At 47.2% G+C, this 12845-nt stretch overlaps 1 long non-coding RNA gene across 1 annotated transcript in view; it reads right to left on the minus strand.

The window, feature by feature from the left end:
• Positions 1-12845, minus strand: part of LOC310686073 — a 143792-nt gene that overhangs the window by 93307 nt on the left and 37640 nt on the right. The gene's annotated exons all lie outside the window — the stretch shown is intronic.

The following is a 12845-nucleotide window of genomic DNA, read 5'->3' on the forward strand; positions in this document are numbered from 1 at the left end:
AGTAGTAGTAGTAGTAGTATTGTCTACAATGACCAACAGCAGATCACCAGCATTTCAGGCAGGGAATCTTTCCCAGACTTACTTGGGCATGTATTCAAAACAGCATTCAAAACAGATGCTCCATCCCTGAGCTATGGCCCTTTTTCAAATGTTCTGGATGTGCCCAGAGCCCAGAAGAGCCCAAGAGTTCCAGTCAGCAACAACCTTTGCATTTCTTCTGGGCTCCGCTAGGTGGCAGCACAAGTTGGTCCTGTTCTACAATGGCAGTGGGAGGGTCCTCAGTTGCTTGGAAGCCCAAGCCAATAATAGAATTGTAGAGTCGAAAGGGACCCTGAGGGTCATCTAGTCCAACCCCCCAGGAATGCAGGATTTTCTTTGCCCAACTTGGGGCTCAAACCCATGAACCTGAGCTTAAGAGTCTTGTTCTCTGCCAATGGAGCTATCGCCATTTAATTTGTTCTTAGGTACATATGCTAGCTAAACGGGCAACCGCTGTGTCATGACGTATCTAGGGAAGGGGTGTTTGCACAGTTTGTGTGCTTGAACCTAATGAACAGCTTGTTGGGATATTTCCGTTCCACCTTAAAAGGGAGCAGGATGTTTGTGTCACAGCCTGCGTATTTCCTGTTCACAGGATGTTTATGTTGCTATTGCTTTCGTTTCTCACTCTGTCGAAGACACTGACGCAGAACAGTCATGTCTTTCTTTGTTCTGATCAACGCTGAATAAAGGCTTGTAAATAATGCTCTCCTGACATTGCGACTTTTGCTGTGCATTATCTGCTGATAAGAGTGTGCACGAGCCCTGGAATGTGGCATGGTATTTTCAGGAAACTCGTGTCGCTAATAGCTCGTACTGCGTGACTACGGGAGATCAATGGATCGTCCGGCAGCCGGCTTGGGGCCATGATGGACTTTATCTCCCTGGCAGTATCCCAACACAGCTTAGGTGTGAGAAGACAGCATTGATCTTTGACATCTGTGGCTTTTGAGCCAAACTGTGTTTCCCATCTGTGTTGAGATGCAGCAGCCTGGAGGTCCCTACAGAGACAGGGAGTTTTACAAAGTTAGGTTTGTGGGGTGTGAAACACAGAGTGGTCAAATACAACATTCCTAGAGTGGACATAAAAAGGGGATGTCTGAACCAGCCAGTTGGAACTTCCTGTTTCCTCCTGGGCTGGGACAAACTTCCTCTACATGTGACCAGAGGTGGGCGTGGCCTCACCTGTGCAGGTAACAAAAGCGCAGGACTGGCCACCACATCTCTCTCTTCTCCATTTTGCTTTCGTCGAAGAAGCATCAGCCTGAGATGCTCTCTTGGCATCCAGCCAAGAGAGGACAAAGGAACTATCTCCTTATGGGATAGACTCCACGTGTATATATTTTGTAACTTAAGTCTGCCTTCTGGGGTCCATCTGTGAACAGCATGTGTGAGTAAACTATTTTATACTTTTATACAAGGTTATGTCGTGTCTATTCTTTTTAAGAGGGAATAAAGGGGAACTACCAGGAAACTTACCGTATTTTTCTCTCTATAACACTCACATTTTTTCTCCTAAAAAGTAAGGGGAAATGTCTGTGCGTGTTATTGAGCAAATGTGTGGTCCCTGGAGCCGACTGGCAACCAGACTGGCAACGATCCACATGGATCCTCAGGATCTTTGCACTGGGTCACCCCAAATTCACCATCAGATCACATAGCATGTCCATGGCTACATCTTGCACCCAAAAAAATCACGCACCCACTGTTGCCTGGGGCTGCAGTGGTGCAAAAACGTGGTTACAAAGCATGGATCCACATGGATCCTCAGGATTTTTGCATTGGGCTACTCCAAACTCACTGTCAGATCACATGTCTGTGGCCACAGCATGAACCACAAAAATCATACATCCACTGTTTCATTTAGAATATTTTTTTCTTGTTTTCCTCCTCTAAAAACTACGTGCGTGTTATAGTCAGGTGCGTGTTATAGAGCGAAAAATACGGTAACTTAAGTCTGCCTTCTGGGGTCCATCTGTGAACAGCATGTGTGAGTAAACTATTTTATACTTTTATACAAGGTTATGTCGTGTCTATTCTTTTTAAGAGGGAATAAAGGGGAACTACCAGGAAACTTATTTTAGAGGCTTATAGAAGCCTGGCAAACCTATCCGCTGTGAAAGTTTAAAAGGGGAATGTTACTCTGATTCCAGCCACAACTCATTCCCCTTCTCAAAGAGAAGATCCCCTACACAACTGCATTTCCAAACACTGCCTTCAGCACACTGAAACGGGAGCGAGAGGAACGTTCCAAAATGTGAGCTTCGAAATGACAAATCTGGGGCATTGTTTTCCCCTCTCTTTTATTACCATATCAAAAAACCCAGAGAGCCATCTAACAATGAAATTGTCTCTTAAGAATTAATGCAAACATTAAAACAGTTGCTGAAGGCTTTCCAAACATCTCAAGACATTGCTTACAACCACACCACCTGCCACAGGCCTGGCTTTGCCAGTGTAGTTTACTAAACGGAGATAAACATATCCCTGCTGAGCCCCTTTGTGTGAGCTGTGATTAAATCAGGAAGTATCTGACTGACCATAGTGTCCCAGTTCCTCTAAACCGGGAAACAATGGTTAGCAGCTCCAGAACATACCAGGATAGTAGGTCAGCTTGAAACCGTGGTTATATCCTGGCTTGTTCCAAACCTGCTAACCATACTTTCCTGGTCTGTACGAAATGGGAAGCTGTGGGGAATTAGGTTTTTCTTTGTTTAATCGTGGTTTACAGCAATGAGTGGAGTGGGGGGAAAACTCCTTGCCAAGGCAAAAAACTTGGGCATATGTCTTGGGTTATTTAAACCAAAGTATGTAATTGTAATTAATTGTAAATTGTAATTAAAAGACGCCTGCTCCTTGGGAGAAAGGCGATGGCAAACCTAGACAACATCTTAAAAAGCAGAGACATCACCTTACCAACAAAGGTCCATATAGTTAAAGCCATGGTTTTCCCAGTAGTGATGTATGGAAGTGAGAGCTGGACCATAAAGAAGGCTGATTGCCGAAGAACTGATGCTTTTGAATTCTGGTGCTGGAGGAGACTCTTGAGAGTCCCATGGACTGCAAGAAGATCCAACCTCTCCATTCTGAAGGAAATCAGCCCTGAGTTGCTCACTGGAAAGACAGATTGTGAAGCTGAGGCTCCAATACTTTGGCCACCTCATGAGAAGAAAAGACTCCCTGGAAAAGACCCTGATGTTGGGAAAGATTGAGGGCACAAGGAGAAGGGGATGACAGAGGACGAGATGGTGGGACAATGTTCTTGAAGCTACAAACATGAGTCTGACCAAACTGCGGGAGGCAGGGGAAGACAGGAGTGCCTGGCGTGCTCTGGTCCAGGGGGTCATGAAGAGTCGGACACGACTAAACGACTAAACAACAACAGCTAGTACACCATCTTTCCCCTTTGTCATTGTAAAACGAGCTTAAGGATTGGTTTTTTTAAAAAAATAAACACACACACAAGATCTTATTTGCAAATTAACAGATTCTACCCAGGCCCACAAAATCTGCTACCTCCTTGTGGATATAGATGTCGTTACAACTTCCAGGACAGCTTTTTGGCCAAATGGATCGTCATCTTGGAGAGAAATCAGTGAAAGGGCTTTGCTATCCCTCCTAATGGAGATCAATTGCTGCAAACTCCTGTATTGCAATGAATATTAAGTGCTGTTTGTGATTGTTCTCTCCCATTCCATGAACTTGCAGTGACCTTTGGTTGATGTAAATCAACTTTGCTTTCTACTTTAGCTGGAAAACTCCTGCCAAAAGGAAAACCTCCTCAAATCCCTTTCTCTCAAATCCTGAGCTTTCACTAAGCCAGTGTTTTTCAACCACTGTTCTGCGGCACACTAGTGTGCCGCGAGATGTTGCCTGGTGTGCCGTGGGAAAAATTGAAAAATTCAAAATATATATATATTTTTTAAAAAAGTCAAATTTTCGCCCACTAGGCGGGCGCCGGACTGTGTCCACCCTATTTTCCATCCATCCTGGGTGGGGATCATATCGGATGGGATCGGATGAGAGCGGACAGGCGGTCCGCTCTCCTCCGATTCCCCATAGAGAGCAGCGGGGCTCTGACATCTCCCTCTCCGCACACCGTGGTGGTGTGCCTCGTGATTTTTTTCATGAAACAAGTGTGCCTTTGCCCAAAAAAGGTTGAAAAACACTGCACTAAGCAATGCCAACAGACTTCCAAACCTGTCTCACCAGGCTTAAGGAATAGAAACTCGATTTAAAAACAAAACAAAACAAAAAGGAGGGAAGAGGTAAGAGCCTTAAAGGAAATGGAGAGGAGGACAGTATAGATTTAGAACAGTGGTTTGCAGAAGGTTATAGTTCAGAGTCTGCAGATGTGTGCTGGGCCCGGGGGTAACCCGAGAACTGTGGTTCAGGTCCAGTCCAGATTCTGTAGGTTCTGCTAGGAGTCAGTCCGACAGGGTCAAGGCAGGACACGAGGCAGGAAACCAGGTAAGGACAGGTACAGGATGTAGCATACAGCAATGTTGCTCCCACAACCTGGGGCGGGCTCCAACAGCCTTTTATCTTTGTCAGGGTAACGGCCGGTCCTGATCCCCCGGCGACTCACCTCCCTGTCTCACCCAAAGGCAAGCACTCCTCCTGCGAGTACTCAGGTCTCTCCTTCTCCAGACCTTCATCTCTGCATCTCAGGAGACGTTGGTGGGTGACTAGACCCAGAGGCTGCCTCAGCCTCCCCTGACCGGTAGTGGAGCAGCTGTAAGTGATGATGATGATGATGATGATGATAATAATAATAATAATAATTAATAATAATAATTTATTATTTGTACCCCGCCCATCTGGCTGGGTTTCCCCAGGCACTCTGGGCAGCTTCCATAGAAACCAAGAAACACTAAAATATCATACATTAAAAACTTCCCTGAACAGGGCTGCCTTAAGATATCTTCTGAATGTCAGGTAGTTGTTTATTGTTTTGACATCTGATGGGAGGGCGTTCCACAGGGCGGGTGCCACTACTGAAAAGGCCCTCTGCCTGGTTCCCTGTAGCTTTGCTTCTCGCAATGAGGGAACCGCCAGAAGGCCCTCGGCGCTGGACCTCAGCGTCCGGGCAGAACGATGGGGGTGGAGACGCTCCTTCAGGCATACTGGGCCGAGGCCGTTTAGGGCTTTAAAGGTCAGCACCAACACTTTGAATTGTGCTCGGAAACGTACTGGGAGCCAATGTAGGTCTTTCAAGACCAGTGTTATATGTTCTCGGCGGCCGCCCCCAGTCACCCGTCTAGCTGCCGCATTCTGGATTAGTTGTAGTTTCCGGGTCACCTTCAAAGGTAGCCCCACATAGAGCGCATTGCAGTAGTCCAAGCTGATGGCAACGAGGTCATCCCCGCATCTGGAGCCAGGGCAGGCTCAGGCCCCTGACTCGGCCCAGCTGGTGCTTGTTTCAGGGGAACCTGTGCAGACTGGGGCTCTTCAGGATCAGGCCCCAGACTTGGTTCAGATGGTGCCTGAGGCAAAGGATCCAGTGCAGACTGAGTCTCCTCTGGTTCCGAGTCCGAGCCCCAGTCCCAGGCCATCACAAGAACAGTGGTTTGCAGAAGGTTATAGTTCAGAGGCGACACAGGGGAGAAGCTGGGAAATATTGGGAGAGGAGCAGCAGGAAGAAGAAGAAGCCCCAGGGGAGATACAGCTGACAGACTCAGTGTCTCTTGAAAGCATTCCTGAACCCCCTCTCCCAGGACCAGGCGTGCATTGAGAGTAGTAGAACAGGAAGCTCAGAGGCAGAAAGCAGAGCAGCTGACGCAGGGATGACGTACAATAGAAGAGACAGAGGGGGTGGTACTTTACTCGTAGCAACGGCATTACCTGAGAGGTGCCTCCATCTGTCTCCCTCTGTGAATATTGAATAAAACACCATGGTAAGAACGTCTTGTTTTCCCATTTCTGGCTGCCAGCCGTGAGGGAGGTCAGTCTGATTCCCTGAAGCCTGACACTCGTGCATGTTGTTGAGATTGTAAGGATATCCCCAACCAAGGCTGCAGCTGACCTGCTTCTGATGAGGCTAACGGCTGCAAAGCGCATTGAGGATTCCACAAATACACACACACATATATTTAAAAACAGCGTAGGCAATAATGCAGCGGGGTCTGCGCACCTCTCACCGCAGGACTGGTGAGTGGTTTTTCCTGCAATTGCATCCATAATAGATGTGTTTTCTGAGGGGGTATTAATAAAGCTTCATGCATCATTCAAAAGAGACGGTGCGTGGAAAGAGATCGAGCGGTGCTTACTCCGAGGAGAGGAGAGACTCCCGTCTTGCAGTGGTCGAGAGGCGCTGCTAACCAGCAGCCAGGCTCTCCTCCCTGCAATCCATCTTTAATAATAATAGTAATAATAGTAATAATAATAATAATAATAATAATAATAATAATACATTTTATTCTTTACGTTTCCCAGGAGATTCCCTGAAACACATTATAAAAACTTGCATTCCCATAAATACACGTCAACTTATAACGGTATATGCCTGCAAAACACGGGCTTATTAAGTGATCCACAAGTTTGTATAAACCTCTGGAATCGGTCTTTGGTTTCCTGGAGAATTTGTGAACCAAATGAAGCTCCTGCAAATGTTCCTCTGGCCGGTTTTAATTTGTGGGTCAGTTCTTCCATATAGGCAATATGCCTTACTTTCCCGTATCAAGCGTTCAAGTTTGCAGCTTTTAAGTCCTTCCAGAATGAGACTATAACTATACATGCTGACCTTTAAAGCCCTAAACAGCCAAAGGTCCTGTATACCTGAAGGAGCGTCTCCACCCTTATCATCCAGCCTGGACACTGAAGTCCAGCTCTGAGGGCCTTCTGGCGGTTCCCTCACTGCGAGAAGCCAAGTTACAGGGAACCAGGCAGAGGGCCTTCTTGGTAGTGGCACCCGCCCTGTGGAACACCCTCCCATCAGATGCCAAGGAAATAAACAACTACCTGACTTTTAGAAGACATCTGAAGGCAGACCTGTTTAGGGAAGTTTTTAATTTCTGATGTTTTAGCGTGTTCTTAATATTCTGTTGGGAGCTCCCCAGAGTGGCTGGGGAAACCCAGCCAGATGGGCAGGGTAGAAATAAATATATTATTATCAGTCCTGAGTGCTCACTGGAAGGACAGATTCTGAAGCTGAGGCTCCAATACTTTGGCCACCTCATGAGAAGAGAAAACTCTCTGGAAAAGACCCTGATGTTGGGAAAGATGGAGGGCACAAGGAGAAGGGGATGACAGAGGACAAGATGGTTGGACAGTGTTCTCGAAGCTACCAGCACTGCGGGAGGCAGTTGAAGACAGGAGTGCCTTGCAGTCCATGGGACTCTCAAGAGTCTCCTCCAGCACCATAATGGAAAAGCATCAATTCTTCAGCGATCAGCCTTCTTTGTGGTCCAGCTCTCACTTCCATACATCACTACTGGGAAAACCAGAGCTTTAACTACTGTATACGGGCCTTTGTCCGCATGGTGATGTCTCTGCTTTTGAAGATGCTGTCTAGGTTTGTCATCGCTTTTCTCCCAAGAAGCAGGCATCTTCTCAGCCATAATGCTCACTGGGTGACTGTGTCGCTCGCTCTCAGCCTAACCGACCTCACAGGGGGGATAAGATGCGGACGAGACGTATGCTGCCTTCAGCTCCTTACAGGGAAGCTGGAGTAAAAATGTAATGGCTAGGGACCGGGGGCTATTGGTTTGTTTTTGATCATGCTTTTATTATTATTATTTTATTATTATCTTGCATTTGTATGTTGTCTTCCAGAGCGGCAAGGCGAGAATCAGAACCGGATTGTGATATAACTGCAGGAAACAATGTGGAACCTGGGCCTTGTTCGCTATACGAACGGCGTTTGGTTGTTATGGGAACAACTCTGTTCTGAAGCCCCGGAGGGAAAACTAGAAGAATTTGGAAAGAGCGAGTGTCTCTCTTGACAACACATGCCAACACACGTGTGTCCATTACCTCGCGGGCTGCAGCTTTAAATAAACGTCGAGCGCAAACCCATTTGCAAAGAATGGGAAATGCGTTGAGATTGTTGCTCTGCTATTGAGTCACTGCATGTTCCTTGCACTGCGTTGTATTTTCAAATCCGGGCTATGCCGGCAGCTAAGTCTGCAAGCACCTTGCAAAGTGAGCGCTCAGCAACCTTCCCTCCAGCAATGCCTGCAAGACACTAAATCTTCAGTCATTGCAAAACCTGATTTCATAAAATAAATAATAATAATCAATTTTTATTTATACCCCGCCCTTCCTGGTTCAAAAAAAAATTTAAAACACTTAATTATAAAAGCAGCATAAAATACAGTATAAAAACATGAATAACAATAAAATTCAAAAATCAGTTTAGGGGAAATAAGCATTAGATAATCCCCAGGGCTAGCTGGCTGAATTGGTCCTACTTGGGCAGTGAGGAGGCCAGGGGAGAATTAGCTGTGGGGTCTTAGAGTGGGTGATCTTCATAAAAGGGGAGGGGGAGGAAAGGGAAGGGAAATAAAAGATCAGGCTGAATTCAAATTAAAGGCCAGGCGGAATAGCTCTGTCTTACAGGCCTGATGGAAGGAGGCTAAATCCTGCAGGGCCCTGGTCTCATGGGACAGAGCATTCCACCAGGTCGGAGCCATTACTGAAAAGGCCCTGGCCCTGGTGGAGGATAGTCTGACTTCCTTAGGGCCCGGGACCTTTAAACTATGGTTATTCGTTATATCTCGCTTTATTGGCCAAGGGAGCCGGAGTACAGCTTCCGGGTCATGTGGCCAGCATGACTAAGCCACTTCTGGCGAACTAGAGCAGCGCACGGAAACGCCGTTTACCTTCCTGCAAGAGTGGTATCTATTTATCTACTTGCACTTTGACGTGCTTTCAAACTGCTAGGTTGGCAGGAGCAGGGACCGAGCAACGGGAGCTCACCCCGTTGCGGGGATTCAAACCACCAGCCTTCTGATCGGCAAGTCCTAGGCTCTGTGGTTTAACCCACAGCGCCACCTGTGTCCCTTTTTGCTAATTTAACTGGGGTTAAATACGTACCACCGATACATCATTTCCATGTAGTTCTGTTTCAGTCAAGTAAAGTACATGCAGTACTTTCAAATTCAAATCTATCTTCTAAAACGCTTCCAAAGCCTTTCCCATTCCATCATTAATATATTATGTTGGTGGAGAGCATTTTAAACCTGCAGTTTCATAGCATATCAGGGCAGATGGGACACTCTGGTGGTGGTCGGCCACTTGTCTGGAGCTATTTTACTTGGCTCCCCCAAGGAGAAGGCTGTACCACATCGCCTCCCAAGCTGAATTCGGCCTGCCTGGTTGCAGGGAGCAGCTGTAGCTCAAATACGGCACGGATGACAGCTGTGGCCTTGTTGACTGCATGCCGGCAAAGTGTGGCACATGGAGGTTGCAGCAGTCTGAGAGTGCTGACCTCTCTGTCGTTTGGTCTTTTCAACAGCAGCTCCTCACAGTCATCCAAACGAAAAGGAGATGGAAGCAGGAGGCTGACAGGATAATGGGAGGCAGAGTGACAGGTGTTTGGTTCTTAAAAAAAAAAATTAGGAATTTCAACAAAACATTTTATCAAAAATCATATCATCCTTAATTCCCCCCTATTTTCCCCCTCCCCCATCCCCATAAAATCCCCCCCCGACTTCCCTCAGCTCCTCTCTCTGGTTTATCAACAAGTGTTATTCTCTGCATGTTACAAAATTGTATGGACCATTAATTTATCTGACTGACTGTTATCAATAAAAAGTTTGTGAGTGTTTATTCAAAACCTGCCAAGGAGTACAGTTCATTTTGTTGCTTCTTTAAGTACTTTGCAAAAGGTTCCCATTCATCTTTAAAGTCACAGTTATCCTTGTCCCGTAGTTTGTATGTCAATTTAGCCAGTTCTGCATAGTCCATCAGTTTTTCTTGCCATAGTTCTTTGGTCAGGATTTCCTCATTCTTCCATCCTTGTGCTATTAAGACTCTTGCTGCCGTTGTTGCACACATGAAAATATTTTTCAATTTCCTTGGCAGGCCTTTCCCTACAATCCCTAACAAAAATGCTTCAGGTTTTTAAAGAAATGTGGCGGGTGTTTGGTTCAATGGGGCCACCTGATTCCAAAGATCATGGCACAATAATCTCTGTCCCTTTTGCCTTTGCAGCCTCCACATTTGGGTAATGGCGCTCCATGCGATGACAGTCACGGCAGCACTTTTTCCTCTCACGCCATTGGGCCCATTCTCACTTAGACAAATTGCCTCCAACTCACTGAACAACCCTTTATTCAAAGGTCTCTTTACCTTTCCCCTTAATCTTTTAGCCCAGCGTGTCCTGCTTTGTGAGGGGGTTACTAGTAAGTTGGGGTCTCAGACAGGTTTTCTTTAAATAAACGATAAAGATTGATTTCCCCCCAGTAGTGATGTATGGAAGTGAGAGCTGGACCATCAAGAAGGCTGATCACCCGAAGAATGGATGCTTTTGAATTCTGGTGCTGGAGGAGACTCTTGAGAGTCCCATGGACTGCAAGAAGATCAAACCTCTCCATTCTGAAGGAAATCAGCCCAGAGCGCTCACTGGAAGGACAGATCCTGAAGCTGAGGCTCCAAGACTTTGGCCACCTCATGAGAAGAGAAGACTCCCTGGAAAAGACCCTGATGTTGGGAAAGATGGAGGGCACAAGGAGAAGGGGACGACAGAGGACAAGATGGTGGGACAGTGTTCTCAAAGCTACCAGCATGAGTTTGACCAAACTGTGGGAGGCAGTGGAAGACAGGCATGCCTGGCGTGCTCTGGTCCAGGGGGTCACTGTCAGTATCTCAGCTCACAGTCAGAGGTAACTGGCCTCCCCCGGGGCAAACTGAGTGAGATACTTGTTTACCTTCCGTCTGCATCTCCCGGCAGGCTAGGTCGTAAATCGGCGATTCTCCTCATCAGACGTGAGAAGAACACACCCTCTGCTTCTCTCTCCCTGCTTTCCCCCCCAGGGAGGGGAAATGAGACAGACAGGAGTCTATTTACATGTCTTTTATTCCTGTCATTCAGCAGTACATAGAAACGTGACTGCCCCTTCCAGACTCCATCAGAAGAGTCACAACTCCGCCCCTGCACTTCCAGTACAGGTCAGATGACACTCTGAGCTAACATCCGGTGCTCAGAACAGAGAAAGGACTGCCCCCTTTCTCCACTAGTACAGCTGCAGACCACAACATCCTGTTTTGCATTCCAGCCACCTGCTGCTGGCTTTTGCATTGCTGCTTTTTCCTGACAGTCACTGGGTCTGGGAGTTTTTCCTTTTCCTTGGAAGACTCTCTCCCCTCCAGAATAGATTTGAGTCCCAAGTAGGCTGTTCCTTTCCAGCTCCTACTTCTTCTGGCTCTGCCTCCCAGTAAAATTCCAGTCTTTTCCTCCTACAGGACACCACACTCTGTCCTTTACAATACGCTCAGAGTGACTACAGAAGCCTGCCTCATTCCTCACCAGGCTGACCATCAAGCTGCTCTACCTGCCAGAATCTGGAGCACATCTGCCTTCATCTCCAGTTATTGGCAGTTTGGTTGAAATGAAAGATTTACTATCCTGGGCCTATGTCAGCTTTCTTGACGTAAACAGTTACAGTGGTACCTTGGCTCTCAAACTTAATCTGTTCCAGGAGTCCGTTCAACTCCTGAAATGGTTCAAAAACCAAGGCACAGCTTCTGATTGGTTGCAAGAGCTTCCTGCAGCCAATCGGAAGCCGCGTCGGATGTTCGGCTTCCAAAAAACGGTTGCAAACCAGAACACTTACTTCCAGGTTTGCAGTGTTCGGGAGCCGATTTATTTGGGAGCCAAGTCATTTGAGTACCAAGGGACCACTGTACTGCATACAGTCTAATGTCCCAAACATTTGTTAAGATATTCCGTTCCGCCTTAAGAGGAACAGGCTGTTGTGTGTCACATACCTGTTTGCATTCCAGCACAGCTTGCTGGGAACTTCCATTTGTGTATGGCTTTTGCTTTTGCTTCTTGCTTTGGACATGAAGGAGAGCAGACATGTTTTCTTTGTCCTGATGTATGCTAAATAAACTGCTGTAAATATGCTTTACACAGCCTCTCTCTCTCTGCCCTTATGTTGCAAAGAGTTATTTTCTCTGCTGGCTTGCGTGCTCAGCTTCTGAAGGTTTCTGAGGTTTGAGTCGCAGTTACATGCTGATCCAAAGACCTGAGATTGCCCGGCTGCCGGCCGGTGGGCTGGAGCCAGCTGGGGGCCTGCCAATTGCCCCTGTTCCCTTGGACACACCCCACCAACATTGACAAGCTTAGAGCTCCATTACAGTGACTGACAGGGCCTGGGGCAAAAGTGTGCAGAGCAATGAATCTCTCAAAATACTAGACATGGTGGATATCCAGTGAAGGTGAATGTTGGAAGATTCAGGACACATAAAAGAATGTCCTTCTTCACGTAGCTCAGAGTTAAACTGTGGAACTCCCTGCCACATGAGGCAGTGATGGTCGCTAACCTGGATGGCTTTAAAAGAGGATAAGACAGCTTTTGGAGATGCAGAGCGCTGGGAACTCATGCCATGGAGAGCCTTGATAGAAAAACCACAGTGGGTGCAGGAGAATTACCCATGTGCTAGGCCCGGGGGTTAACCCGAGCAACGTGGTTCAGGTCTGGTCCCGAATCCAAGGGCTCCATGAGGAGTCAGTCCGACAGGGCCAAGGCAGGACACAAGGCAGGAAACCAGGCAAGGTCAGGCACAGGGTCTCAGGCAGGTTCTAGCAAACAGCAATGTTGCTCCTGCAACCTGGGGCGGGGTCCGACAGTCTTTGTCAG

This window comes from Podarcis liolepis (genome assembly GCF_965112155.1).
Source record: "Podarcis liolepis genome assembly, chromosome: 9".
Lineage (NCBI taxonomy): Eukaryota > Metazoa > Chordata > Lepidosauria > Squamata > Lacertidae > Podarcis > Podarcis liolepis.